Source organism: Gorilla gorilla, chromosome 7, assembly GCF_029281585.2.
Source record: "Gorilla gorilla gorilla isolate KB3781 chromosome 7, NHGRI_mGorGor1-v2.1_pri, whole genome shotgun sequence".
NCBI lineage: Eukaryota > Metazoa > Chordata > Mammalia > Primates > Hominidae > Gorilla > Gorilla gorilla.
The window spans coordinates 107,746,176-107,772,437 of NC_073231.2; the positions used below are offsets into that span (position 1 = coordinate 107,746,176).

Here is a 26,262-nt window from a genome sequence, read left to right on the forward strand (position 1 = left end):
TATACCTAGAAAACCCTAAAGACTCTGTCCAAAGACTCCTGCAACTGATAAACTTCTTCAGTAAAGTTTCAGGATACAAAATCAATGTAAAAAATCAGTCACATTTCTATACACTAACAATGTTCAAGCTGAGGGCCAAATCAAGAACACAATCCCATTTACAATAGCCACACACACACACACACACACACACACACACACACACACAAATACCTAGGAAAACATCTAACCAAGGAAGTGAAAGATCTCTACAAGGAAAACTACAAGACATTGCCAAAAGATATCAGAGGTGACACAAACAAATGTTAAAACATTCCATGCTCATGAATTAGGAGGATCAATGTTGTTACATTGGCCATATTACCCGAAGCAATCTAGAGATTCGATGCTATTCCTATCAAACTACCAACATCATTTTTCACAGAACGATAAATGAAATTCACATAGAACCAAATTCTATAATTCTAAAATTTATGTAGAACCAAAAAGGAACCCAAATAGCCAAAGCAATCCTAAGCAAAAAGAACAAAGCTGGAGGCATCACGTTATCTGACTTCAAACTATACTATATGGCTATAGTCACCAAAACAGCATGGTACTAGTGCAAAAACAGGCACATAAACCAATGGAACAGAATAGAGAACACAGAAATAAAGCTGCACACCTACAGCTATCTGATCTTCAACAAAGTCAACAAAAAGAAGCATCAGGGAAAGGACTTCCTATTCAAAAAATGGTGCTCAGATAGCTGGCTAGCCATGTGCAAAAGAATGAAACTGTACCCCTACCTTTCATCATATAAAAAAATTAACTCAAGATGGATTAAAGATTTAGATGTAAGACCTCAAACTATAAGAATCCTAGAAGAAAACCTAGAAAACACCATTCTGGACATCAGCCTTGGAAATGAATTTATGACTAGGCCCTTAAAAGCAATTGCAACAAAAACAAAAACTGAAAAATGAGAACTAATTAAACTAAAGAGCTTCTGCACAGCAAAAGAAACTATCAACAGAGTAAACAGACAATCTACAGAATGGAAGAAAATATTTGCAAACTATGCATCCAACAAAGCTCTAATATCCAGAATCTATAAGAAGCTTAAACTCAGCAGGCAAGCAAAAAAAAAAAAAAAAAAAAAAGGCAAAAAGCGTGAACAGACATGTCCCAAAAGAAAACTACAAGCAGCCAACAAACATGCAAAAACGCTTCAAATGCTTCAAATTACCAGTTATCAGAGAAATGCAAATCAAAACCACAATGGGATACCATCTCACACCAGTTAGAATGGCTATTATTAAGAAGTCAAAAAACAAAAGATGCTGGTGAGGCTACAAAGAAAAGGGAATGCTTACACACTGTTGGTAGGAATACAGATTAGTTCAACCCCCATAGAAAAGCAGTTTGGGGCTGGGCATGGTGGCTCATGCCTGTAGCCCCAGCACTTTGGGAGGCCAAAGTGGGCAGATTACTTGAGCCCAGGAATTCCAGACCAGCCTGAACAACGTGGCAAAACTTCACCTCTACAAAAAATACAAAAATTAGCTGAGTGTGGTGGTGCATGCCTGTAGTCCCAACTATTTGGGAGGCTGAAGTGGGAAGATCACTTGAGCCCAGGAGGTCCAGGCTATAGTGAGACATGATTGTGCCACTGCACTCCAGCCCGAGTGAAAGAGTGAGACCTTGTCTCAACGGGAAAAAAGAAGAAAACAGTTTGGAGATTTCTCAAATAAATATTCTTTAAGAATTAAAAACTTTAAGAAAGTTCTTAAAACAGAACTACCATTTCACCTAGCAATCCCATTACTGAGTATATATTCAAAAGAAAATAAATCATTCTACCAAAAAGACACATGAAGTCACATATTCATCACAACAGTATTCACAATAGCAAAGACATGGAATCAACCTAGGTGCCCATCAATGGTGAATTAGATTAAAAAATATGTGGTACATATATACCATGGAATACTATGCAGTCATAAAAAAGAATGAAATCATGTTCTTCGCAGCAACACGGATACAGCTGGAGTCCATTATTCTAAGTGAATTAATACAGGAGCAGAAAACCAAATATCACATGTTCTCACTTATAAGTGGGAGCTAAACATTGGTACACATGGACATAAAAATGAGAACAACAGACACCAGGGACTACTAGAGGAGAGAGGGAGAAATGGGGGAAGAGTTGAAGGACTAACCATTGGGTACTATGTTCAGTACCTGGGTGACAGAATCACTGATACCCCGAACCTCAGCATCATGCAATATACCAGGTAACAAACCTGCACATATACCCACTGAATCTAAAATAAAAGTTGGGACAAAAAGGAACTAGCTGACGCAGTCCATGTAATGTGACAATAGGAAATTACAATAAAATGAGTCAATAAATAGGAATATTATATTGGTTAGATTCATAGGGAAGGAGGGTATCAAAAGAACTGAATGATTAGTTAGCCTGTGACAGGACTAACTCAGCATGTCCGATTGAGAAGGCTTCAAGGAAGTGGGTGTTATCTATTGGATCCCATTACTAATGGGCACAAGGAAGGAGTAGTCTCTCAAATTTTGTGTCTGACATAAAAAGTGCATTTAAGTACCTCTGAGAGTGCCAGTCTAGACAATCTAATTAGTCCGTCAAGTGCAATTTCAAAGCTATTAAGAGGACCAAAGCCCTTTTCATAAATCTGTAAAAAAAAAAAAAAAAAAAAAAAAAAAAAAAAAAAAAATCTCAAATTATATTATTGAATTCTTAAATATCAAAGTATCACTTTTATTAGGAATAAAATATCAATAAATATGCAATTGTTTGGATTTCTAAAATTCCTTTTTTATTAAAAAATTAATTGTAATAATAAAAGAAGAAAAGGTATCCCAACTGACATGTTAGGAAAACATTAGAAAAAGACGTAACTACCAATTTCTGTACATTTGGTGATGTACCAATAACTACAAAATGCACCTCAGTCAATACACCGAGGACTCATATTCCTCTAAGCACTTAATGGGGAATTGAATACTGTTAAAGCAGAAATCAGGACTTTACCAAAGAGTTAGTAAAGGTGTCCCTTTAAACATAGACTAGAAGTGGTATATGTCAGTGGTAAGGACTTCATGCAAGCTATTGAACCTTGGAATGTTCCACAAATTATAGCTATTATCTTATTTCTAGTTCCAACAATCTAAGAATTCTTATCTAAGACAGATTCTTAATTTTTTCCTTACTCATAATAACCTGTACATTTTAATAATATAGATACTATAGAAGATGTTTGATTTAATAAAATGTAATCTTTCCAAGTATGATTTTTTAACTGAGAAAAAATCTGTGAAATAATTTTTATGTATATTCCTTCATCTCGAAGTTATATTTTTGACACCCAAACATGATACAACTTGAAAAGTACCTTTTTTTTTTTTTTTTTTTTTGAGATGGAGTCTCCCTCTATTGCCCAGGCTGGAATGCAGTGGCACAATCTCAGCTCACTGCAACCTCCACCTCTGGGGTTCAAGCAATTCTCCTGCCTCAGCCTCTAAGATGTGAAAACATGTTAAAGTGAATTTAAAGTGTTTTATGATTTAAAATATAATTAACTCAATTCTAGACTTTGAGATTTTACTGAAAAAAAAATGGTGTCTCTGGAAATGATGATGCTTCATGAAAAAAAAAAAGTGCTTGGTTAAATGACAAGATAAATAAATGAGCAGTGACTAGAGCTGACCTATGATAGAACCCTGACAGATTTCTGTAGCATCAGAATGGACAGCCCATTAAATACCAAGCTACTTGGTGATGTGTAAGACAACTGGGTGAGACCAAGAGAAGAAGAATTCTGTCTATTTTCTACATTATTGGACACGTTTCACTGACCTGCTCACAGAAGCACATTGAAACACATCCTATCTTACCTATTTGTTCCCAGCAATTAATGAGAAAACAGTGAAAATGGGATTGAAAGAGCAGGAACATGTAGGAGCACAAGGATAATAACAACAGAGTATATATTTCATTCTTCATATAATAGCTGCTTTCATTAAAATATATATGTAAACAAAACCATTCTACAGATTGCTGCCATGGCTTGAATTTTTGTGTCTTTACAGAATTTGTGTTGAAACATAGTATCTCCAGTACAATACAGTTGTGCCCCATTATCCACAGGGAATATACATTCCAAGAACCCCAAGTGGATGCCTAAAACCTCAAATAGTACTGAATTTGATACATACTATGTTTTCTATATATACTATGTTTTTCTTCTATACATACATACCTATGATAAGGTTTAATTTAGAAATTACACACAGTAAGAGATTAACCACAACCAATAATAAAATAGAATAACTGTAACACTATACTGTATTAAAAATCACGTGAATGTGGTCTCTATTTCTCTCTCTCAAAATACCTTATTGTACTGTACCTAGGAAAGTGAAACTATGGACAAGGGGGGACTACTGTAGTATTAAAGGTGGGGCTTTAAGGGGTTGATTACATCATGAGGACTCATCCCTCATGAATGGAATTAAGGCTCCTATAAAAGAGGGCTTCACACAGCATTTGGCCCTTTTTGTCCTTTTGTCCCTTTCACCAAGTGAGGACACAAGAAGAAGCACCATGTTGGAGGCAGACAGCAGCCCTCACCAGACACATTTGCTGGCATCTTGATCTTGGAGTTCCCAGCCTCCAGAACTGCAAGAAATAAATTTCTGTACTTTATAAATTACCCACTCGTGAGTATTTTGTTATAGCAGCATGAAAAGACTACGACAACTACAAATTTATCTTGCTAATCTATCTCACTCCCGGGAGGCAAGGAGGTAAGGTAGAAAGAGCACAGAAATGGAAGTCTAGGGTCTTACCCCACCTTGGCCACTTATTAGCAGATAAGTGACCTTGGAGCAGTCACTCACTATCACTAGCTCTCTATAAGCAGAAAATGATGTGTAATTGTTGTCAAGTCCCTTCCAGTTCTGACATCTATGTCAAGTTGGTCCTAACTTTTCCTTTAAGATCTCTATCAAGAAATGTATGGCTTATGAATAAACAAATAAATGTAGCTGGCCGAATTTGCTTTCTCAGTAGCCTGGAGAGAATCCTTTTGTAATAGTGATAATGGTTACGATACTTTATATATTTTGGTTTAATTTCAAGGTTTTTTTAAAGGGACTTTGTACATAATTAAATGTTTAAAAATAAGTTCTTTCTCTTATATTTAGTGCTGGGGTTCTATTTGCATTATTAAAGGTATTGACTAGCATCCCATTTTTTCCTTTGTTTCAAATAGAATATGTAACATGGAATATTTGAGCTTGACTATTTTAAAGACTTTATTAACATATTTATCAGGGCTGATAATGTTATTAGAAAGATAGTTTCTTTTTTATTTCAACTTTTATTATAGATTGAAGGATACATGTGCAGATTTGCTACATGGGTAAATTGTGTGATGCTGAGGCTTGGAGTCCCAACAATCCCATCATCCAGGCCATAAGCAGAGTACCCAATAGGCGGTTCTTCAGCCTAGGCCTCCCAACTTCTTTCCCCATCCATTGATCCCCAGGGTCTATTGTTCCCATCTTTACCATCATGTGTATTCTTGCATCCTTGGAGATATGAAACTCTGAGAACATTTAGATAAAAATGGCTTTGAAAAATTTTAATATTATATAAAGATACTATATAGTCACCAGTACTATTTAGCCATTATTTCTAACCATCCTATCAGTCAGCCATATCATCCATTCATGCTAATGGTGAATGAAATGGTTTCTGGTCTGTCAGCACTGGTATCTAATCTTTCACTCAAAACATGGCATTTTCATTGAGCAGCACAGCATATTCTGACAAATGCTTGTAAATAGAGTCAACAGCACTTTACATTTGGTTTTAATTCGATTTAACAAGTTTGGCAATTTGCAGTTCAGAATCCAACCCTAACTTTCCTCAGGAAGTGGAAAAGGCTTAGTATATATTCATCTGGAAAAAATCTACCATGTTCCAAATCATAACTAAACTGGAAACAGATCATATTCATCCTCTCAGGGGCACTTAGCATAAGCTAAATATACACACAACACAGCTGACCATTTATAAACACAGCTACAATCGGGACCAGAGAGCTGTGTCAATGGCCGTCATTCGTTGGTCTGCAGTGAAAAACCAGAGATCTTGCTAAGATGGAGGCCATGTCTGAACAGCATGCAATCCACACTGCTCCATTTTACACAAATGTCGAAAAAATATTTTAAAGCATTCCATTGTCGTGTTGTCTACTTTTAGATTGAGTCCTTAAATGAGGATTCATCTAGTTCTTTCCATTTTCATAAACATAGACATTAAATATAGATTTAAGAGGATTCAGGCTTCCCTTAAAGGACCCTTGTTATTGCCGCTCTCCTGAGGTTCCTTCAGATGCTGTGATTCATTCCGATGTTGATTCTGTGACTTCAGTTGTGAGGGATGAATATTTTCCTTATTTATATCTCAGAGTTGGTCTTAAATTCAGAAAGCATGTATGAAAAAAGAAAAAAAAATAACACAAAGAAACCAACCTCATTCCAGAGAAGAGAGATTGGCTAAATGAGGGTTAAGTCAATCAGCCAGCCAAAAACATTATAGAGTATCCAAGAGGGCAGAGCCAGGCATAATTCTCCCTTCTGTCCATGTCACCTGCAATGCTCCCCTTGGAAGAGTGGCTGGGTGCTTCACATGCAGAAAAATACAGACATCTGACAGCCAGACTATAAAGGGTGTATTTATCCATTCATTCAACAAACATTTATTCAGCATCCACCAAGAGGCAGAGGTAGGGTACTTTAAGGTGCTCACTTCAGAAGGCAGAAGCCAGCTAGTCATTTATGGCAGACAAGTAAAAATAAAGTAATAAAACGTGATCAGTTGAAGGATAGACACATATAAACATGAATAACCAGTGTGAGCAATACCCCCTCACATTCTACACTCATTCCCCCTCTCATTAGCACTTGGCTCATTAGCACCATTGCCACTTCGGGTTATGTATTTATTTACTTATTTATGGCTGTCTGTCTCACAGACACATTATTTATATGTTAAATACATATATAACATCAAGTGGCAATGGTACCAATGATGTCCTTGAGGGCATGGGATTTCTTTGAGTCATTGAGCTAAACCAGCCCCTAGAACAGAACCCCATACCTAATAGGTGCTCAATAAATATGTAATAAATATGTTCCTATAAAAGAAGCTTCACACAGCATTTGACTAAATGAATGCGAGTGAATCAACATTATAGACATCATTCAAAAGAAGGAATGATTGATTGTCTGGAAAGACAGGAGGAAATGATGGTGGGCTATGATTAAAGGCAATTAAATGTTGATAAGTAAGAAGCTGAAAAATCAGGCAAGAGACGTTCACTGGGCAGGTCCTCAGGAGCCCCTTGCAATGGGTCTAAGGAATCCAGGCAGTTGTGTCTACCCGGTGTCCCATCCTTGTGGAACTGTCTTCCCAGCTCCATGTGGCTTTGGTGGGGCAACCAATCCCAGACTTCAACTCCTCTGACCACAGGGGAGAGCCCCAGCCCACTGCAGTCTGTCTGATTCTCCCTCCTGGGCATTTAAATCTGCAGCCAACAAGAACAAGAACACCAGCAGCAGAGCCATCAGCAGCGGCAGGACCTTGGAAAGATGGCTCATGAATTCCTGCTTCTGGGACCCCCCAGTTCCCTTGGTTCTCAACTTTCCCGAGGCCTGTTTGGTCAGCTCTTCCCTCAGTTCTTTAAGCTATTAATAGCCTTCCAATAAACTTTTCTTTTCTGGCTCCAGTAGTCTCAGTTTATTTCTGTTGATTACATGCTAAGCTTTCTACAACCACAGGGGCTGATTAGAAGATAATTGTGGCTTGGAAGGACTCAGGAATAAATTTTTATTTGACACTAACCATGTACAGGTACTGAGCTAAGCTCTTTATATGAGTTATCCAATTTAATCTTCAGAACCATCTCTATTAGTGACTATTTCCGTTCTAAATAAGTTTAAAAATTTAACTTCTTTAACTTAACTTAAATAAGTTAAATAATATGTCCAAGCTGACAATCTACCAGGTGGCAGAGCCAGCACTCAGCTTCAAAGACCACAGTCTTAACAATTTCCCCCCACTCTTCTCCCCACTTAGGCTCACTGAACCCCTGGGAAACACAAGTGTTAGCATGTCATAAACAACTAGAAATGCCACTTGTATCATGGCCAGGTAGGGTTAGGGTTAGGGATAAGGAGGTGGTGGGTCTCCCTCGGGAATAAGTGGCGTTAAGGGAAGTGGCAGTAGTTTCTGTGGCCACTTTCCAGGAATGCTTTTCTCATGTTCTGAATTGTGTTATGGGTTATTATTTTTTGTTCCTATACCATACAAAGAAATTAGAACAGTCACTGTCCTATTGAGAAGAGCTAAAACAGATGCCTGAAACAAGTGGCCCCAGAGTCTCTCTTCAATTAACAGACACTGGCCCTGTTCTCCCTTGGCTTCCTCCTTCACTCTGAGTATTGCTGGTTTGCAGTCACTTCCCACCAGGGACCAGATCCCAGTAAGTTTATTTACCCACTAGCATGATCCTCACCTTGCCATCCTCCGTCACCCACCCTCACACCTCCTCCCACCTCATTTTACCTCTTCACCAGTTTATTATTCATTCATTATCAGTCATTCAGAAAACATCTCAGGGCCTGAATGTGTCAGCCTCTGTGCCAGGCACCAGGAGTGTCCCACCAACAGAAGAGCAAAGTCCCTGATCTGGTGGAGCGTACAGTCTAGATGGGGGGACGGATGGAATACAAGTAAACAAACATATCCATACAACAAGTCTGCACTGTTGTCAGGGAGCTGCAGCAGAGAAGTCAGACCTGAGACGCAGCGTAGCAGAGAAGGGTCTGCGTGTGATGAAGGTGTCTGAGCAAGGATCTGCTAAGTGGAGGAGTGAAGGGTAAGGAGGAGCCAACCTTGCCAAGAGTCAGGGAAGGGCAATCTAAGCAGAGGGAACAGCCCGTGCAAAGGCCCAGAGATGGGAAAGGGTGTGGCACGGTCCGACATCCGCGCAGTGGGTACAGAAGAAAGTGGCATGAGATGAGGCCCACTGAGGCAAGAAGTGGAAAAATTAGGCTAGAGAAGATTGCAAGGAGCTCCTTGCAATAGGTCTATGAAATCCAGGCAGTTATGTCTACCCAGTGTCCTGTCCTTGTGGAAGTGTCCTCCCAGCTCCATGTGGCTTTGGTGGGGCATCCAATCCCAGACTTCAGCTGCTCTGACCACAGGGGAGAGCCCAAACCCAAGCCAAAGTCAGGGCCTGGGTGGAATGTGGATTTCATTCTCAGTGCAACCTGTTCTCCTATTACTCTCAGGGAAAACATATTTTTAAAAAACCTAAAAATAACAGAAGAGAAAATATTTTAACAAATATTTTCATGTCTATTTAATGCCTAAATGACTGATGAAGTGCTAAACTCTTGCAACATTGGAAATCCGTCAGGACTGCAATTTGAATGACAAGCCGGGAACTAACTGAAAAATGATCCTGCAAAAAAGCCTCACACAGCAACTGTATTATAAGTCCTTAACAGAACTTAATTAATAACTAATTAAGATTGTCCAATCTCTCAATGATCCTGCGATGTAGAGATTATGATGCTCATCTTCTAGGAAAATGAAGCTTGAAAAGTTCCCACAGCTAACCCTGTAGAGCTAGGATTTATGGCCAGGCTTGTCCCACTCCATATTTAGTCTTAACTATCATGCTGTACTTTCCCCTAATTCCATTAATTTAGTACAATACCATCTTGTTTGACTAATATTACTCAAAAATAATGTATGCCACAGAAGTAAGCCTCTTGGACCACAGAGATCCTGTTAAAATGAAACCTTTAAAACATACACCTCTTTGGATGATAATTTTTCAACTTTTTGCCTTTTATATACCAACTCCACACATTAACCATTATGAACATCAGAGATTCCATGATGCTGCCCTCAGGTACTCTGAAGTGCAAATACCTGCTCGCCTCTAAACCAAATGGGCTCAGGCTATGGACACTTTTTTTTTTTTTTTTTAAGTTTTCTGTGTTTTATTTTTTTCCTTTCTCTTCATTAACTTTCAGGAGTTTCTTCCTTTATTGATCTCCTGTTTATTCATTTTCAGGACTTCTTACAACTTTCAGTGTGGTTGCCTCTTGCAACTTTTCTCTAAACGTTAATGCTCTAGTTGTTCTTTAGTTTAGATTGAGAAACCTGATGATTTAGCATTTTGCATTTATTAGCATTTGTAGTGAAAGATGAATAAAGAGAAGCTGAGTCAACAGTATTAGATACAAAAACACTGTGCTGTAAAATATATTGTGTACTGGGAGGACTGACTTGAAAGGGAGGCGTGCAGGGTGTCAGGGGAGGCGAGGGGTGAGCCTGAATGGTGGGGGGAGGCCAGATCAGGTAGAGACAGTGTTATCCAGAAGGCCTTCCAAGTGGGCAGCTCAGAACTCAGGACACACTCTTTTGTGGGTATTCCCATATTATGTGATAGTTGGGCTGTCAAATCATTCTGTAAAATCTTATTTAATCCATCATATACATAAAATGTTTTCCCCTCGATTCTGAGAATGTGAACAGGAGCAAGAAATCAAGAACCCAGGTGAAGATTGCAAAGTTCTAGCCCCTAAAGAAGGGGAAGGAGGAGGAGGAAGGGATGGAGGGAGGGAGGGAGGGAGGAAGAAAGGAAGGGAGGGACGGAGGGAGGCAGGGAGGAAGGAAGGAAGGAAGGGAGGGAGGAAGGGAAGGGAATGGAAGGGAGGAGGGAAGGGAGGAGGGAGGGAGGCATGGAGGGAGGAAGGGAGGGAGGGAGGAAGGGAGGAAGGAAGGAAGGAAGGAAAGGAGGGAGGGAGGGAGGAAGGAAGGAAGGGAAGGAGGGAGGGAGGGAGGGAGGAAGGAAAGAAGGAAGGGAGGGAGGGAGGGAGGAAGGAAAGAAGGAAGGAAGGGAGGGAGGGAAAGGAAAGGGAAGGGAGGGAGGGACGGGGGAGGGAAAGGAAAGGGGAGGGGGGAGGGAGGAAGGAAGGGAAGGAGGGAGGGAGGGAAGGAGGGAGGGAGGGAAGGAGGGAGGGAGGGAAAGAAGGAGGCAGGGAGGGAGGGAGGGAAGGAAGGAGGCAGGGAGGGAGGGAGGAAGGAAGGAAGGAAGGAAGGGAAGGAGGGACGGAGGGAAGGAGGCAGGGAGGGAGGGGGATGAGAGGGCAGATCCAGGTTTGTGGGGTCTGAGTTTATACAAATACAGACCTCTTTATTAAAAATACAAATTATAGCCTGTAATCCCAGTACTTTGGGAGGCCTAGGCGGGCAGATCACTTGAGGTCAGGTGTTCGAGACCAGCCTGGCCAACATGGTAAAACCCCATCTCTACTAAAAATACAAAAATACAACCACATCGCCCAGTGTGGTGATGGGTGCCTGTAATCCCAACTGCTCAGGAGGCTGAGGCAGAAGAATCACTTGAGCCTGGGAGATGGAGGTTACAGTGAGCCGAGATCACACCACTGCACTCCAGCCTGGGTGACAGAGTGAGACTCCATCTCAAAAAATAAAAAACAAAAATATATAAAAATTATGGTTACAAAATTAGATACAAATATGAGTATTTTTTAAAATGAGAAAATTACAAAAATTATAAATTTTAAAAACTAAAGAATAGCTTAGCATCACAATAATCCAGAAAAATAACATATTTTTATTAACTACCAGATGCATGTATACATGGAAGTGACTGTAAATTACATAAATATATCTCATTAAACCCAAACAAAATGTATCCCCAATTCAGCTTCCCTTTAGTCTGATTCCCAAAATGCCTCTGGCTACTCCAATGCCATCTCCCTGCTGATCAATGCGACAGAGGGTAAGGGTAAGTCCTACGGGAAGAGACAATGATCTTAACCAATCATAGGCAAAATCTCTTTATTTTGAAAATTTTACAAAAATGTGGCTATGTGAGCTCAATGCCAGGGTGCCTTGAGCTCCTGAGCTCACAGTGCCTCCGGCGCAGCACTTTCCCCTCCTCCAGCTCCTTGACCACAGGGTCCTCTTCCTCCCTCGTCACCCTAAATGGCAAGCAGGAGAGGGCCTATGCTCCCAGTTTAATAAATTAGGAGAGCTCACATCTCCTGTTCCACACAACCCATCAACACAGAGCACACACAATGGAAACTGCAGCAGAATGAGTAAGCAACATTCATCCCACTGGAATTGCATGGGGTCTTGGCTCTAAAATACTTCCCAGAGATAGCAATCCAGATAGCAGCATTTAAACCAATCCTTTGCCAGCATGAAGTGAGTGTGTGAAAGTTGTGGGGGAGTGTGTCCCTCTGCAGCCAGGACATCAAGTGCCTGGGTCACTACCTTGACCTTTTCTATTCCAGGGAAGTTGTGGCATTGCTAGTCTGTGAGTTGTTATTTGTTTCTATGGCAAGGCTTATACAATTCCTTTTTTGGAGGGGTTTGCTAGTGATTCTGCTTTCTGAACTAGAAGCTCCTTATCAGTACCATATAAGCAGAGGCGAAAGCTGTGTCACCAGCACCACTGTCCCTGGTGTCACTAAGCCTGATGTCCGCCAGCGTGGACCACTCCACTGACTTTCTTTATGGGCCTTGGGGTCACCAAGCCTATAGTGAATTAAGTACTCATTATCTGGGTTCCAAGAAGCAGGGAACAAGCAAACATCCACCCCAGGTGAAAAAGCCATTTGCTGCCAAATGGTGATTTGGACTTTATAAAAGAACATGGTTAATGACCTGAGGCAGTTCATGTATCATTCATCTGAGCAAGAAACCAAGGCTCCTCCAATAGACAAATGTCTGGCCTTTTTCACAAGGCTGGTGAGGACATACTGGTGGCCCTAAAATAACCCTGTTAACAACATCAGATATACTGTGTATCTGATGCCACAAATTCTACCAAGGCAATACCAAGGACACAGAGTTGGCAGAGCAGAAAGAAGCCTGGACTGGACACTCAAGTAAAACGTGTGCATGACTCCATGTCCTGAGCCCTGAAATAGTTGCAGACATCATTTAGAAAGAAATATGAACACAGGCGACATATTTCCTATAACAGATGCCTCAAGTGTCAATCACCTTCCTTTTTTTACCTGTTTCTTTTCCTTTCTTGTATTTTCTTTTTTTGTTTGGGTTTGGTTTTGGTTTGTTTTGCTTTTGCTGTCCTTTTCATTTTCCTTTTAACACAACTACTCTCATGTATGGGTGTAGTCCTGTCCCAGTGGCCCTGCAAAGCACTCTATACACATTATCTCTTTTATTTCACAAAGCAGTCCTAAAAAGGAGATGCTGTTGTTCTCATTTTACATATGGAAAAACAGAGGCTTGGCTAGGGAGCAAATGTATTAATGGGGTGTCTCACTCATAGCCCAGGCCCTTAGGAGCCCATATCTGTCTCACTCATAGCCCAGGCCCTTAGGAGCACTTGTCATCTTTCCCTTCAGAAGCAGGTGGCCATCACAGCCCATCATTGCCACACTACCTACCATTAGAGAAGGGATTCTTCTGTAGCCCTCACCTTGAGCTCCCTAAGCTACATCCCACCTACCCCTCTGTTTTCAGTGGCAGTTGGAAGGCAGATCGAGGTGAGTGCAGGCTTCTCTAGGGCTGACAGTGCTCTGCCAGTTGTGTCCAGGGCATGTTCTGTCTTTCAGCCTCCAGGCCCCCTCCCCTGCCACAGGGACTTGCAGTCCACAGATGCAGCCAGGCAGCAGAGGAGTAAAGCCCCTGAGGACAGTCCTCGGCCAATGGTGAGTGGTAACTGATGGATAAATACGCACCTCCTAACCCCCAGATACAACTCTGGGAGACATTCTGCATGTCCCCCAAAATAATCACATCCCCATTTGCCTACCCAAATTCATTATTAAAAATCTGCTTCCTGGGGAAACCAAACTAAGCAATCTCCCAATAACCCTTTCCATTCCCCCTGCCTGTTCAGCAGCACTTCTGCTTCAGGGTGTGTGTCTTTTATATGGCCAAGGCAAACTGTGCAAATAAAGGACTTTCTTTCCATTTTTTTTCCCCTTAGCCAATTATTTCCCTTAACCACAGCTTTCTTTAAAGAAAAGAATACAAGAGTACAAGAGAAAAAAAAAGAAAAAAGCAAGATCTAATCATTCTTCTCTTCCTTTGCTCAGAGTCGTTAAACCCAGCTGCCTCACATCTCCATTAAAAGGAGAGCTCATTAGAGGTACTGAGCACTGAACAAAACCTCCTGCTTCGTTAAGGTGGGGAAAAGACTCCTGAGCACACTGTAATAAAACAAACTTAAACGACGACAATCTAACAAGTTAGTTAGCTAGAGAATATTATTTTGCTGTCAAGTATATATAAATTATAGGCAGTTCAGATAAATGACTTTAAAGTTTATTACTTTTACACACACACACAAAATTTAGAATTTTTCCCCTTCACATTGTTTGTTTTCTATTACCTAGAAATAGCATTGATAGCAACAATTTTTCTTCCCGGATGCACACATATGCACATATACACATATCTGCTAAAAATCAAATATTCTGGATTTCCTTTTGCTAAAAGTGGTTTGCTTGTGTTTCTACCCTGACCTAGGATCATGGTCTACCCTAACCTAGGATTTTTGTTGTAGGCTGAATAATGGCCTTTCAAATATGTCAGTGTCCTAGTCCCCAGAATCTGTCAATGTTACCTTGTAGGAGAAAAGGGACATTGCAGCTGTGATTAAATTAAGGATCTTGAGATGGAGAGATTATCTGAGAGCACCCACTGTAATCACAATGTTCCCGAGTCAGGAGCCATCAGAGTCAGGGGAGAAAGCACTGTGATGATGGAAGCGGAGATTGGCAGGATGCAGCCAGGAGCTGAGGCATACCAGCAGCCTCTAGAAGCTGACAAAGGCCAGGAAATGAATTCTCCCTTGAGAGCCTCCAGAAGAAACCAGCCCTGCCACCTTCACTTTAGCCCAGTAAGACTGATTTCAGACTTTTGACCTCCAGAACTGCAAGAGAATAAGTCTGTGCTGTTTGAAGCCTCTAAGTTTGTGGTGATTTGTTACAGCAGCAATAGGAAACTGATACAACTACTTCTCATCCTGCAACTGTCTTTCCATGCTGACCTCACCTCCACCCAACTTTGCTCTTCCCTGACAACCTACACATTATATTCAAATGAGGGATTTGGGAGTACCCAGTCCTCATCGATCCTAAAGGACCTGTCTTGGGGGTTGGAGGCCTCAAGGCAGCAGAATCTCTGTGCCATGAGGACAAGAAATGATTGCAAGCAATGGGATAGGATGTGCAGGAATAATCTGGAGTTCAGGACAGTGGTAGGGGCTACAGAAAAGGATTTCGGAATCATTAGCACGTAAGTGATGGTTGAAGTTAACCCACAGAGAGACTTCATAAATATATGATAGTGGCTTGGATAGGACTAGGAAGCAGATCAAGGGGATTTGATATGCAAATGACATGTATATCAGAGATACTACAGAAAGTGTGATCCACAGCATAATTTTTAAAACTTTTTCTTGAGCTGAAATACAATCTCAGTTAGATGATGAAGAGGATTACATATCATTCAGAGGAAAGCAAGCCTCAAAAACAACCTCTTGAGTTCTGTACTAGGTGCAGGGATACAAAAATAGTCATGGTTTCTGTCCTTAAGAAGACTGCAGATAATTTTTATTACCACATAATGTGTGATATGACAATGGTGTCAATCAGTGTACTCAAGGGGCAAACAGAGGAGACAGTCCAACCTAAGGACTGAAGAAAACCTTCCTGGAGGGAGTAATAGCTAAATGGGTTTTGAAAAATGAGTGGGGAGAGCAAGAAAGGGAAGAATTCCAGGTGCACGAAATAGCACAAAGTCAGAGGAGCTAGTGAGTGGATAAGCTCCCCCAAGAAGATTAGGCATAGTGAGAAGAATGGAGAAATAAAAACAGAGCCCTGGAGGAGAGTAAGGGTTAAAGAAGAAGCAGAAGAAAAGAGACCCATAAATTAGTCCAGAAAGAAAAAGAGGAAAGTCTAGAGAAAATGGCATCATGGAATCTAAGAGTCGGGAGCTTCAGGAAGGAGGGAGTTCAGTAAGACAAGTACTGAAAGGGACAACAGAAAGAAAGCCATGAGTGAATTTTCTGAGAGCAGTTTTATTAGATTATGACAGGAAAAAAAACAGATTGCAAAAAACCTAGAATGAAATGGAAGTGAAGAAGTGGAGGCAGCGTGCTGCACTTTCAAGTACCTTGGTTGAGAAGGAAATGAGAACCATGCCTACTTGTCAGGTTTTTAAACTTTAAAGACAAAAATAGGTTTTACAAGCTGCCACTAAAAAGAAGAGATAAGATTTAAATACACAAAGAGAATATAAGAATCAACTTGGGCCATCCTCCTCAGACTTAGGCAAAACTAAAATAAGTGAAAATATCACCAAAGAACAGTGGGGTAAGCTGGCTGGGAAGAGGAAAAACATTGTAAAAGTAGGAGACTATATATAAAAAACTTGTCAAAGAAGTCTCAAATTAAAGATCACAAGAAGAATTAAAGACATCTGAAAGCAGATGCGCTAGAGAAAGAAGTGGGAATAGTTAGAAAAACTTAAGATGAAGGAGTAGCCTCTACATCAAAAAGGCAAAATTAATAAGACAAAATGTGAAAATTACAAGGCAAAAAAATAAATATAGGTGAGAAATTTCAGACGATTAATATATAATGATGAAGTAGGAGACAGGGGAATAGGTACTCCAAAAACCTGGTTTCCACAGTTAATCCCGAATTTAGCAAACAATTCCTAAGCACTGACCTAAAGGATAAGATTTTATTTACATAAGGAAATTTATAGCAATAGACATGAAAATGAAAGTTGAGTTTAAGTAGGATGTTAAAATATTCTTTTTATAAAATGAAGCAGCCAGATAAGATTTTGATGGCTCTATCCTATAACTAAAGAGTTTACAGTTTACAACAGAAAGCAAATGGTTAAAATGGTAAAGGCAAATAAAGAACAAAAAGGGAGTAATCCGTGATGTCCAAAGCTGTTGAAAAGTTCAGCAGGATGAGATCTAAGAACTGATCATTGGAGTTTGGTAATGTCAAGGTCACTGGGGGCCTTGACAAAGTCTTTGGTGGAGCAGTGGGGAGGTAATTCTGAGTGGAGTGGGTTGCAGAGACAAAGTGGGGAGAGGAAGTGGATATGATGAGTCTGGATAACTCTTTTGCCATTAAGGGGAATAAGGAAATTAAGCTATAGCTCAGAGGATCAAGAGATTCTTTTTTTTTTTTTTTTAAAAGATGGAAGACATTATACTATGTAAGATGATGGAAATGATGCAGGGAAGACAGGAAAATCAGTGAAGCAGTGGTGATTGGCAGCCAATTGCAGAAGCCAAGTCCTAAGTAAGAGAACAGATGAGATGCGGGGCATACGATTAGTGCTGGCTTTAGTAAGAGCAGGGATGATTCATCCTAGTTAATAGGAGTGAAGAGTGCACAGGTCCAGATGCAGGGAGGTGAATAGATTTTGTAGCAGGAATCTGTGGAAGTTCTTTGATTGCCTCATCTCCATGAGGGAGGCAAGGCCATCAGCTGAGAGTGAGGAGGGGGTTGGTTCGAGGTTTGGTAGAGAAGAAGGGTGCAACAATTATCTATAAGAATGAGAGTAAATTGACTAAGGAGATTTAGTAGGATTCTAACATGGCATTTTCTACCTGACATTTGCAGTCATGAATTTTCAGTAAGACCAATCAGCAAGTTTGCATATTCTTCTCCAACCACATTCAGTCTCTTAGATTTAATAATCATGGTTAGGACTTGTCAGGTGAGGAGGCGAGGTACTGAAGGCGTATGCAAAGCAGTGACTACTAGAATGGAACCATGAAGAGAAATGGGGAAATGAAGGGAGAAACAGCCAAGAGGTGGCAAAGTCAATGGATCAGAGGTCCTAGAAGGCAAAAAATGTTGCAGTGGAGTTATTTAGAAATATAGAAGGTAATAATCAGAAAGTAGAATGCTAGCAACAGATTATAGAAGGTATGTAGTTATTGGTAAGAGCAAAGTCAGAGTAGAGGTTCTTAACCCTATTAGATTTGCTAATATATTAGAATATTCAGATCCTTCCCAAAACAAACTGAGTCAAAATCTCTGATGGTGAGGTCTGGACATTAGTATGTTTTTATTTGCTTGTTTGTTTGTTTACCAGTGCCCTGGGAGATTCTAATATGCAGCCAAGGTTGAGAACCGCTGGTCTAGGGTAGGTTTATGTTTAAAAATCTACCACGATATAGTGTTTTAAGCTCAGAATATTGTGTGGCCAGTTAAAACCCAACTCTCTTCCACATGACCTCCTGCAGGACCTTGTCTCTTGTATCCTATCTGGGAAACTGAGTTTTAAAAATCTAATAAACATAGGCATTTAATTTTTTCCTCTTAATTCCTTCAATCTTACTGACTTGAAGTTTGGCTTATTGAGATAATTTTAAATTTTGTTTCATAATATTAGCTACATCTTTCAACTTCTGGCAATCACAGAGATGACTAGCAAGCTTTCTATGTTTTCTTGTGAATGAATAAACCATTAAATGATCCTAACCAAGAAGAACCTAACAAAGAAGTGATGCTTTAAAACAGACATCATTCTAGGGATCCAGTGCTCTTGGGGTCACATCTCTTTTTTAACTTTTATTTTAGGTTCGGGGGTACATGTGAAGGTTTGTTATATAGGTAAACTCATGTCATGGGGGTTTGTTGTACAGATTATTTCATCACCCAGGTACTAAGCCCAGTAGCCAGTAGTTATTTTTTCTGCTCCTCTCCCTCCTCCCACCCTCCACCCTCAAGTAGACCCCAGTGTCTGTTGTTCCTTTCCTTGTGTTCATGAGTTATCATAATTCAGCTCCACTTATAAGTAAAAATGTGGCATTTGTTTTTCTGTTACTGCATTAGTTTGCTAAGGATAATGGCCTCCAGGTCCATCCATGTTCCTGCAAAAAACAAGACCTTGTTCTTTTTTGTGGCTGCATAGTATCCCATGGTGTATCACATTTTCTGTATCCAATCTGTCATTGATGGGCATAGAGTTCATTTCCATTTCTTTGTTATTGTGAATGGTGCTGCAATGAAATTCACAGGGTCACACCTTTTGACCAGCCAAGAATTTTCTCATTTCTTATTCATTCCACAAATATTTGAGGATTGCTGGCGATGGGCTAGGTCCTGTATGAAGTCATGGGATGCAAATGTGATCAAGACAGGCATGGTTTCTGCCCTCATGGAGCTTACACTCTTGTAAGAAGACAATCAATAAATAAACAAATGAATCAACCAAATAATTAAATTGGTGGTATGTGATAAAGGAAAACAAACAGAATGTTGTCCTGGAGAATATTGAGAAAGATAACTGAAAGCTATGGTCCCCAAGTCACGTACTAGCCCCAAATTCTCAGTTGTCCATAGGTTACTATGAAAGACTTAGGAAAGATGTTTCTGAAATCCACAGACTCCAAGTCTAGTGCATGCTCCTGCTCTAACCATGATGCGCCATGACTTGTTCTTTATGAGCCCCTACTGCTTCTCTCTCTTTCCAAAAATTCCGATAAACCTTCTGCTTAATAATCCATCCTAAAATTTAATGAACTCAATAAGCAATTGTTTCAAGAATCCATTATTTTCTCATTTTGACATAAGAATATTAGCCTCATTAGACTTCTGGTTGTAATGATAAATCACCACTGTTTATTTTATATTATATATATACATATTTAAAAACTCATTTTATGTGCTATATTGCATTTAACCTTTATAATACTCTTATGAATATACTCTTATGCCCACTTAAGAGATAGTGAAGCCATAGCTCAGAGGTTTGGAAGTCCTCCACGGTTACATAGTACTTCAGTGGAGCCATGGAGATGTGAATCCAGACAGTCTGACTCGGAGCCAGAGCTCTTAACAATTATGTTCTACAGAGTCTAGTAACAGTCTTGTTCTCCAAGATAAACAGCTACAGTTTTCAGATCACATATATTGGGATAATAATGCAAAGACAAGATCAAAATTGTAGCATCAGGATGGGTAGGATAATCTCAGTCTTATTATTTCTAATTATTTCTTAATAATGCAACAAACAAAGAAATAATGGTAAAAAAAAAACTTGTAAGTGGCAATAGAAAGATGCAACAAATAATTTCATCCAAGAAAATGTTTTAATAATGATAATTATCTATGGCGTATCCTCAAGCCTGAAGCTGAGGTCAGACCCTCAACCTGTACTGAGCACAGGGACATGACCCCATGTATCCCTGATAATTGCAAAGTGATCACCAGCATCTGTCTGGTGTTGCCAAAGGGCTTGCCCTCCTTGTATTCACGTTTGGAAATCAAACAATTAACTCTTGCCTCATGTGTATTCATTCAAAGGATGGAATATAATGTGCAATAAATGTCATTATTAAATACCTTGTTAAGTCTGAGATCTATCAGTGCTTGGATCTGATTGGAATTTCCATATAGAGGGAGAAAGCACATTTTCACTATTAGGGAAGGCAAGATTTATCGCTGTAGCCTGAGGCCAGAAGAAAAAGTCTTCTAGTTTAGTCAATGAGTACCCACAGTCCTTGATGTCTTTCAATAAATGTCCAATAAATTAATGAAGGGAGAGGAAATAGGAATTGCACTGATAGTATAAATTAGTACAAGTGAATGAAGATCTTTCCCACAGCTTTGGTGACCAATGGACAGCACTTTACCTCTATTCAATGCTCTATTTTTTCAGTGCTAGAGAAATTCACAGATTCATATTCATTGAATGAAAAGCATATCTTAATTGATAAGATGTCTGAAATATGGACTAGTTTTAATGAGGCACACCTTTGTAAATCACACAGAAGCCAATTGTACATGAACCCGTGGCAAGCATTACTAAGTAGGTTGTCTCCCCAATCCTTTCAAGGACTTAGATAATGATTGTTTTTAATTAATTCTTTCTCTTTATCTGCAAATTGGAGTTTCTAAAAGCTTTAAGTAGCTTAACTTTTCTTCTTATCTCCATTCTGGTTGACAGAAAAATTTGCTTGGCTAATCCTTTCTTCTTAGTAAAAAATAAATAAATAAATAAACTTCAGCTCAACCCTATCCAAATAGCTACAAATTCTGATGTAATTAATGAAACTTTATAATAATTGAATTCAGTGTACTGATCAACATATTACATAACAGTCACATTGCATTGACAAACCTGGCTAAGAGAAATGAGCATTGTGGAATGCCTACCATTGGTGAGGTATTTCCCATCTGATAATGTCTTTTGATCCTCCCAACAATTCCATGAGGCCACTACTATTAAGAGATTCTGAGAAGTTAAATAATAGTCTTAAGATCAGACAGCTAGTAAGTGGCCATGTGATCATAGGTCAGTCTTCCTTTAAAGCCCATGGGTGCTTTTCTCATCACACTATAAAAGACCAAAATCTCTGAGAGCCAACTCAGCATATAAGAGCTGCTTTTAAGAGAGTGGCAATTAGCCTGCCTTTATTCCTATTTGTTTTTATCATGTATATTCTTTTCAAGGTTAAAGTTGTACTTCTTTGAACATTTGTCCACATCTTGAGCATAGTGAATTTTGTTCCATTTGCAATCTTGAGAAGAGGAGTACCTAGAAGAATGTTCTGCATGCAGCACGTAGAAATGAATCTCAAATACTTTTAGAAAGGTAATTATTAGAGCAAAAATTCAAGGAAAATTGATTCCCTTAGGTGGCAATAGGAAGAAATTGGGTTAGATATTGATAAGAACTTACTGACTAAGGGAGATAAACACTGAAGCAAACCAAGAAAATTTAGCGACACCCTTATGTGGACATATATAACAATCAGTAATTCATCATCCATCAGAGGAAATGTGTATGGAAGCAAAAGAGGAGTCCATTTTAGATAGCCTCAACATGTCCCCATCAACTGATGACACCAACAGGTAAAGCAGAAATATACCAAACAGCACTAGATATTTGAATCTGGATAGAGCTCCCACATCTGTCTAATCTTCAGTGTGATGGCTTTTTTTCTCCCACTGAGCCTATACAAACAGCAGCTGGCACAGCAGGTTTTGGGAAACTCAGAGGGCAAACACAGTACAATGAACACAGCTGTTAAACCAACAGACAATCTAAACCCAGAAGGAGACAAGCTCTAGGTTTGGACAAAAGACACTATAAAGCATCACAACATATTGGATAAACTGCACAGAGCCTAACTGGCCAGCCAATGAATGAAAAAAACAGAATAAAACTGAGTGGTTTCTAAGCTAAAGGTGCATCACACAGAACAGCTAAATCTGCCCTTACTACAGCTAACACATTTAGATGGCTCCACAGGCTTCCAAACAGGACCTTGAGTTGATAGAACCCACTGTCAAAGCTATAAAATAATTTTAAGATAAAATTAAGAATGTTTATTAAAAGGATTTTTTAAAGAAGACGGTAAATACCAACTTTTCACCAAGGAACAAACCCAACACAGCTAAGATTTTAATCTAACCTGAAATAATAACAAATGTAATGGAGACATTTCATCAGATAAATTTCCCTCTGCAGTCTAGGCTATAAGACATTTTAAACAACAAAAGTAGTCTATGTTTCTCTATCATAGACCAGTGGTCCCCAACCTTTATGGCACCAGGCACTTGTTTCCTGGAAGACAATTTTTCCATGGACCAGGGTGGGAGGACATGGTTTTGGGATGAAACTGTTCCACCTCAGATAATCAGATCATCAAGCATTAGATTCTCATAAGGAGCATTCAACCTAGATCCCTCACATGCAAGTTCACAATAGAGCTCACGCTCCTATGAGAATCCAAGGCCACTGCGGATCTGACAGGCGGCAGAGCTCAGGTGGTAACGCTGGTTCACCTGCTGCTCACCTCTTCCTGGGCAACCTGGTTCCTAACAGGCCATGAACCAGTACCAGTACCAGCCCGGGACCCCTGACACAGACTACTTTGAATCAGAAATCTAATATAACATTCATTCATTCACTATATGTATACAAAGTAGTGTTTGTGATTGTTCTCATGCATAACAAACTTATGAACGAGATTCCAAAAATAACTTCTGTGCATCTTTCCAACTAATATGACAAACAAGGACTCATATTGGGTATTTTGTGGTACATTTGTCATATGTAGGCACCTGCAAAAATGTTTATGGGGGAGTAGGGATGACAGGCTGACATGGGGTATTAACTAAAAGCACCATCAGTCTTAACTACAGCAATTTCGAAAATGAGATTGTTTGATATCAGCTATTTTACAGTCATTAATATCTCATAAGCACAAGCCAAATGGCTTCAAATTACAAAAAGGTATATGTCTGATTGCATAAGGAAAACCAAAACCAGTAAGTGGTAAATTATGATTTCTTTTCTTTTTCTTTTTTTCCCAGGATTTTGGTTAGCCATCACCTGAATGAGTCATCTTTTTCTCAGAGGAAACAGTTCTTCATGGTGGTAGAATTCCATTTGGAGTCAAGGGTATGAAACCTACTTTGAAACCAAGCAAACACTTTATTTAAAGTGAAGTGAAAAGGAAAGAATCCAAGTCTCACTTAACATCATTCATTTCCAACACTGTATATAGCTTGTCTAGAGAATAGGTGACACCCACTCTCAGAACTAGAACTCATGTTCTGACTGCACTTGGTAACCCATATGAGACAATGAGGAGAGGCAGATGCACTGGAAGAGTCTTAACCCGTCTGCTGCTGGCCTCTCGCTGCACCAAGAACTTCACGGACAAGCTATTCAACACCAATCTTGAGGCCAAAAACCTTTCTGTGCTACGGCAACTTTTCATTTTAACGAATATCAAATATTTACTAATGATCTATTCTTGCCTGTGAAGAGATCACAGTCCAGTAGAGAAAACAGAATCCAAACAATGATAATTCAGTATGAAAAATACTATTAGAGGTATAATCAATATACTAGGAGAACACAGAGGAGGCACAACCCCTCTCTGGCATGTTGGGCAATAACAAATAAAATGCAACAGAACATAAGAACCACCCCAATTACATAGGAAGAGCTGAGTTTGGGGCAGGCATAATCCCAAATGATTACGTGTTCTACCTAATTCTTACAACTCAGTGAGATAGAGAATAATAAAGTATAACATTCATTAACTTATTTCTCACAACAAATTTGTATACATCTTACTACCCCCGTTTTATAAATGGAGAAACTGAGGCATTGAGAGGTTCACTAGCTTTCCCAAGGTCACATAGCAAGTAGGTGGTTGAGCCAGCATTTGAAACCTAACAATCTGGCTCTAACATTCGCATGCTTACCCACTGTGACATACAGCTTCATCCAATTACCATCTCATATTTAAAGATGAAGAAATTAAGAGCCAGCTGATGAGTGGTGGACTAGATATGACATGCAAGTGGCTGACTGCAGAGCCTCCTTCCCTAAGCACCACCTCATGAGAAGGGACATTTGAGCTGGGACTGGAAAGATGAGAATTTTGCAAGATGAAGGCAAAGGGGAAGTGTGTTCTGGAGGGGGAAGCAAAGAGTGTGTACAGAGAACCAAACATTGTTGGGGGGTTCTGGCACTGAGAAATGGTTTGCAATGGCACAGTAAGTACTCTGGGGTTGCCGCACTCACTGCTCTTGAAGCAGGTGGCAAAAAAGAGACTCCCCATCCAGGGAGAACAGGCACTCGAAGAGAAAAGCATCCCTGCCACCCACCAAGGCTGCCATCCTAGAACTTTACCAACTACCAGTTGCTATCATTTTCTAAAACTCAACTTTTAGCATAATCTAAAATGCCAGAAAACAATCCTTTCCTATTTGCAGGAGGTTTTACAGGGCTGATTAGGACTAAAAAGGCATTATTCCCCGTTCCTCTTATCAGGAACCTCATTGACAGAGGCATTTACTTTCTATGAATACAAATGACTATGGCTATTGTGATTAGAAGCAGAAGAAAACCAGCTCATGAACCAAACCCTGAACACAATATCTGGGGGCATGACAGATATCCCAGTCACTCCTGGAGCAGGGGAGAGAGCTGAAGAGGCATCACGTTAAGAAGACCCACCAGTGCTGGGCACATTTGGTGAATCTAATTAACAGGGGCAACTTGTCAGCTGGGCGAGGTAGCTCACGCCTGTTATCCCAGCACTTTGGGAGGCCGAGGCGGGTGGATCACAAGGTCAGGAGATCGAGACCATCCTGGCTAACATGATGAAACCCCGTCTCTACTAAAAATACAAAAAAATTAGCCAGGCATGGTGGCGGGCGCCTGTAGTCTCAGTTACTGGGGAGGCTGAGGCAGGAGAATCACTTGAACTAGGGAGGCGGAGGTTGCAGTGAGCCGAGATCACACCGCTGCACTCCAGCCTGGGCAACAGAGGGAGTCTGTGTCTCAAAAAAACAAAACAAAAAACAAAAACAAAAACCAAAAAAAACAGAAAAAAACAGGGGCAACTTGTCCTGCTTGCTCTAATAGTAAGCATTAGCTAGTCCCTTCCAGCAGCCTAGTATTGATATTATTATCCTTCATATGGGAGGATGGTCACCACTGGAGTGGAAGTGAGGATGACCATGTACCAGACAAGCCATGCAAGGTGGCTTCCAATCAGATTGTTTCCTCTGAGGAGTTCGTCACCTACCACCCTTTTTGAGAGAGTCTTTGTCACGGGCAAGTCCAGCCTGCTTTGTAGCTAACTGGACCAAAGACAGGTGCCTCACCTAAAGGTAGTTTTCACAGGCTGCTTATGTGTACCATGTCCAATATCAGAGGGTGACACCATCAGATTTTCTCTGGAAGAGTTTGAATGCAAGACATATAAAGAACAGTAGAAAGGAGAGTGGCAGAGAAGCAAGAAAACAGAGAGATGCTGTAAACTGAAGTCAAGGAACAGCAGGTGCCTGCTCGACTGGAGTATGTGTGAGCAGCATGAACTTGATCACAAGTGCCTCTCTCTGCAAAGAGAAAATCACTAATAGTAATGGCACATGCTGGCTTTTCTCCTGCCTTCCAGTGCCCCAGAAGGCTGACCTCTATGCCCCATACCTGTATCACCTGAGATCCCTTTTCCCATCGGGCAGTGCCAATTGGAGACCATGCAGGAGATGAAAGAGCAGGAGGAGAGTTTGCAGTATTTCTTCCTATTCCCTCTTTGCCTGACAATGCGCTTCCAATGGTGACGGCAACCCTCT

General features: G+C 40.2%; 1 protein-coding gene across 33 annotated transcripts in view; it reads right to left on the reverse strand.

Moving 5' to 3' along the window:
* Positions 1 to 26,262, reverse strand: part of NCALD (neurocalcin delta) — a 438,037-nt gene that overhangs the window by 224,783 nt on the left and 186,992 nt on the right. For 9 of the 33 annotated variants that reach the window (XM_055348159.2, XM_063709426.1, XM_055348171.2 and 6 more), the window contains one exon: positions 2,604 to 2,690. The exons of the other annotated variants lie outside the window; for them this stretch is intronic. The gene's annotated coding sequence lies outside the window, so the exon portion shown is untranslated. The remainder of the gene's footprint in view (positions 1 to 2,603; positions 2,691 to 26,262) is intronic. 33 annotated transcript variants of the gene reach the window in all.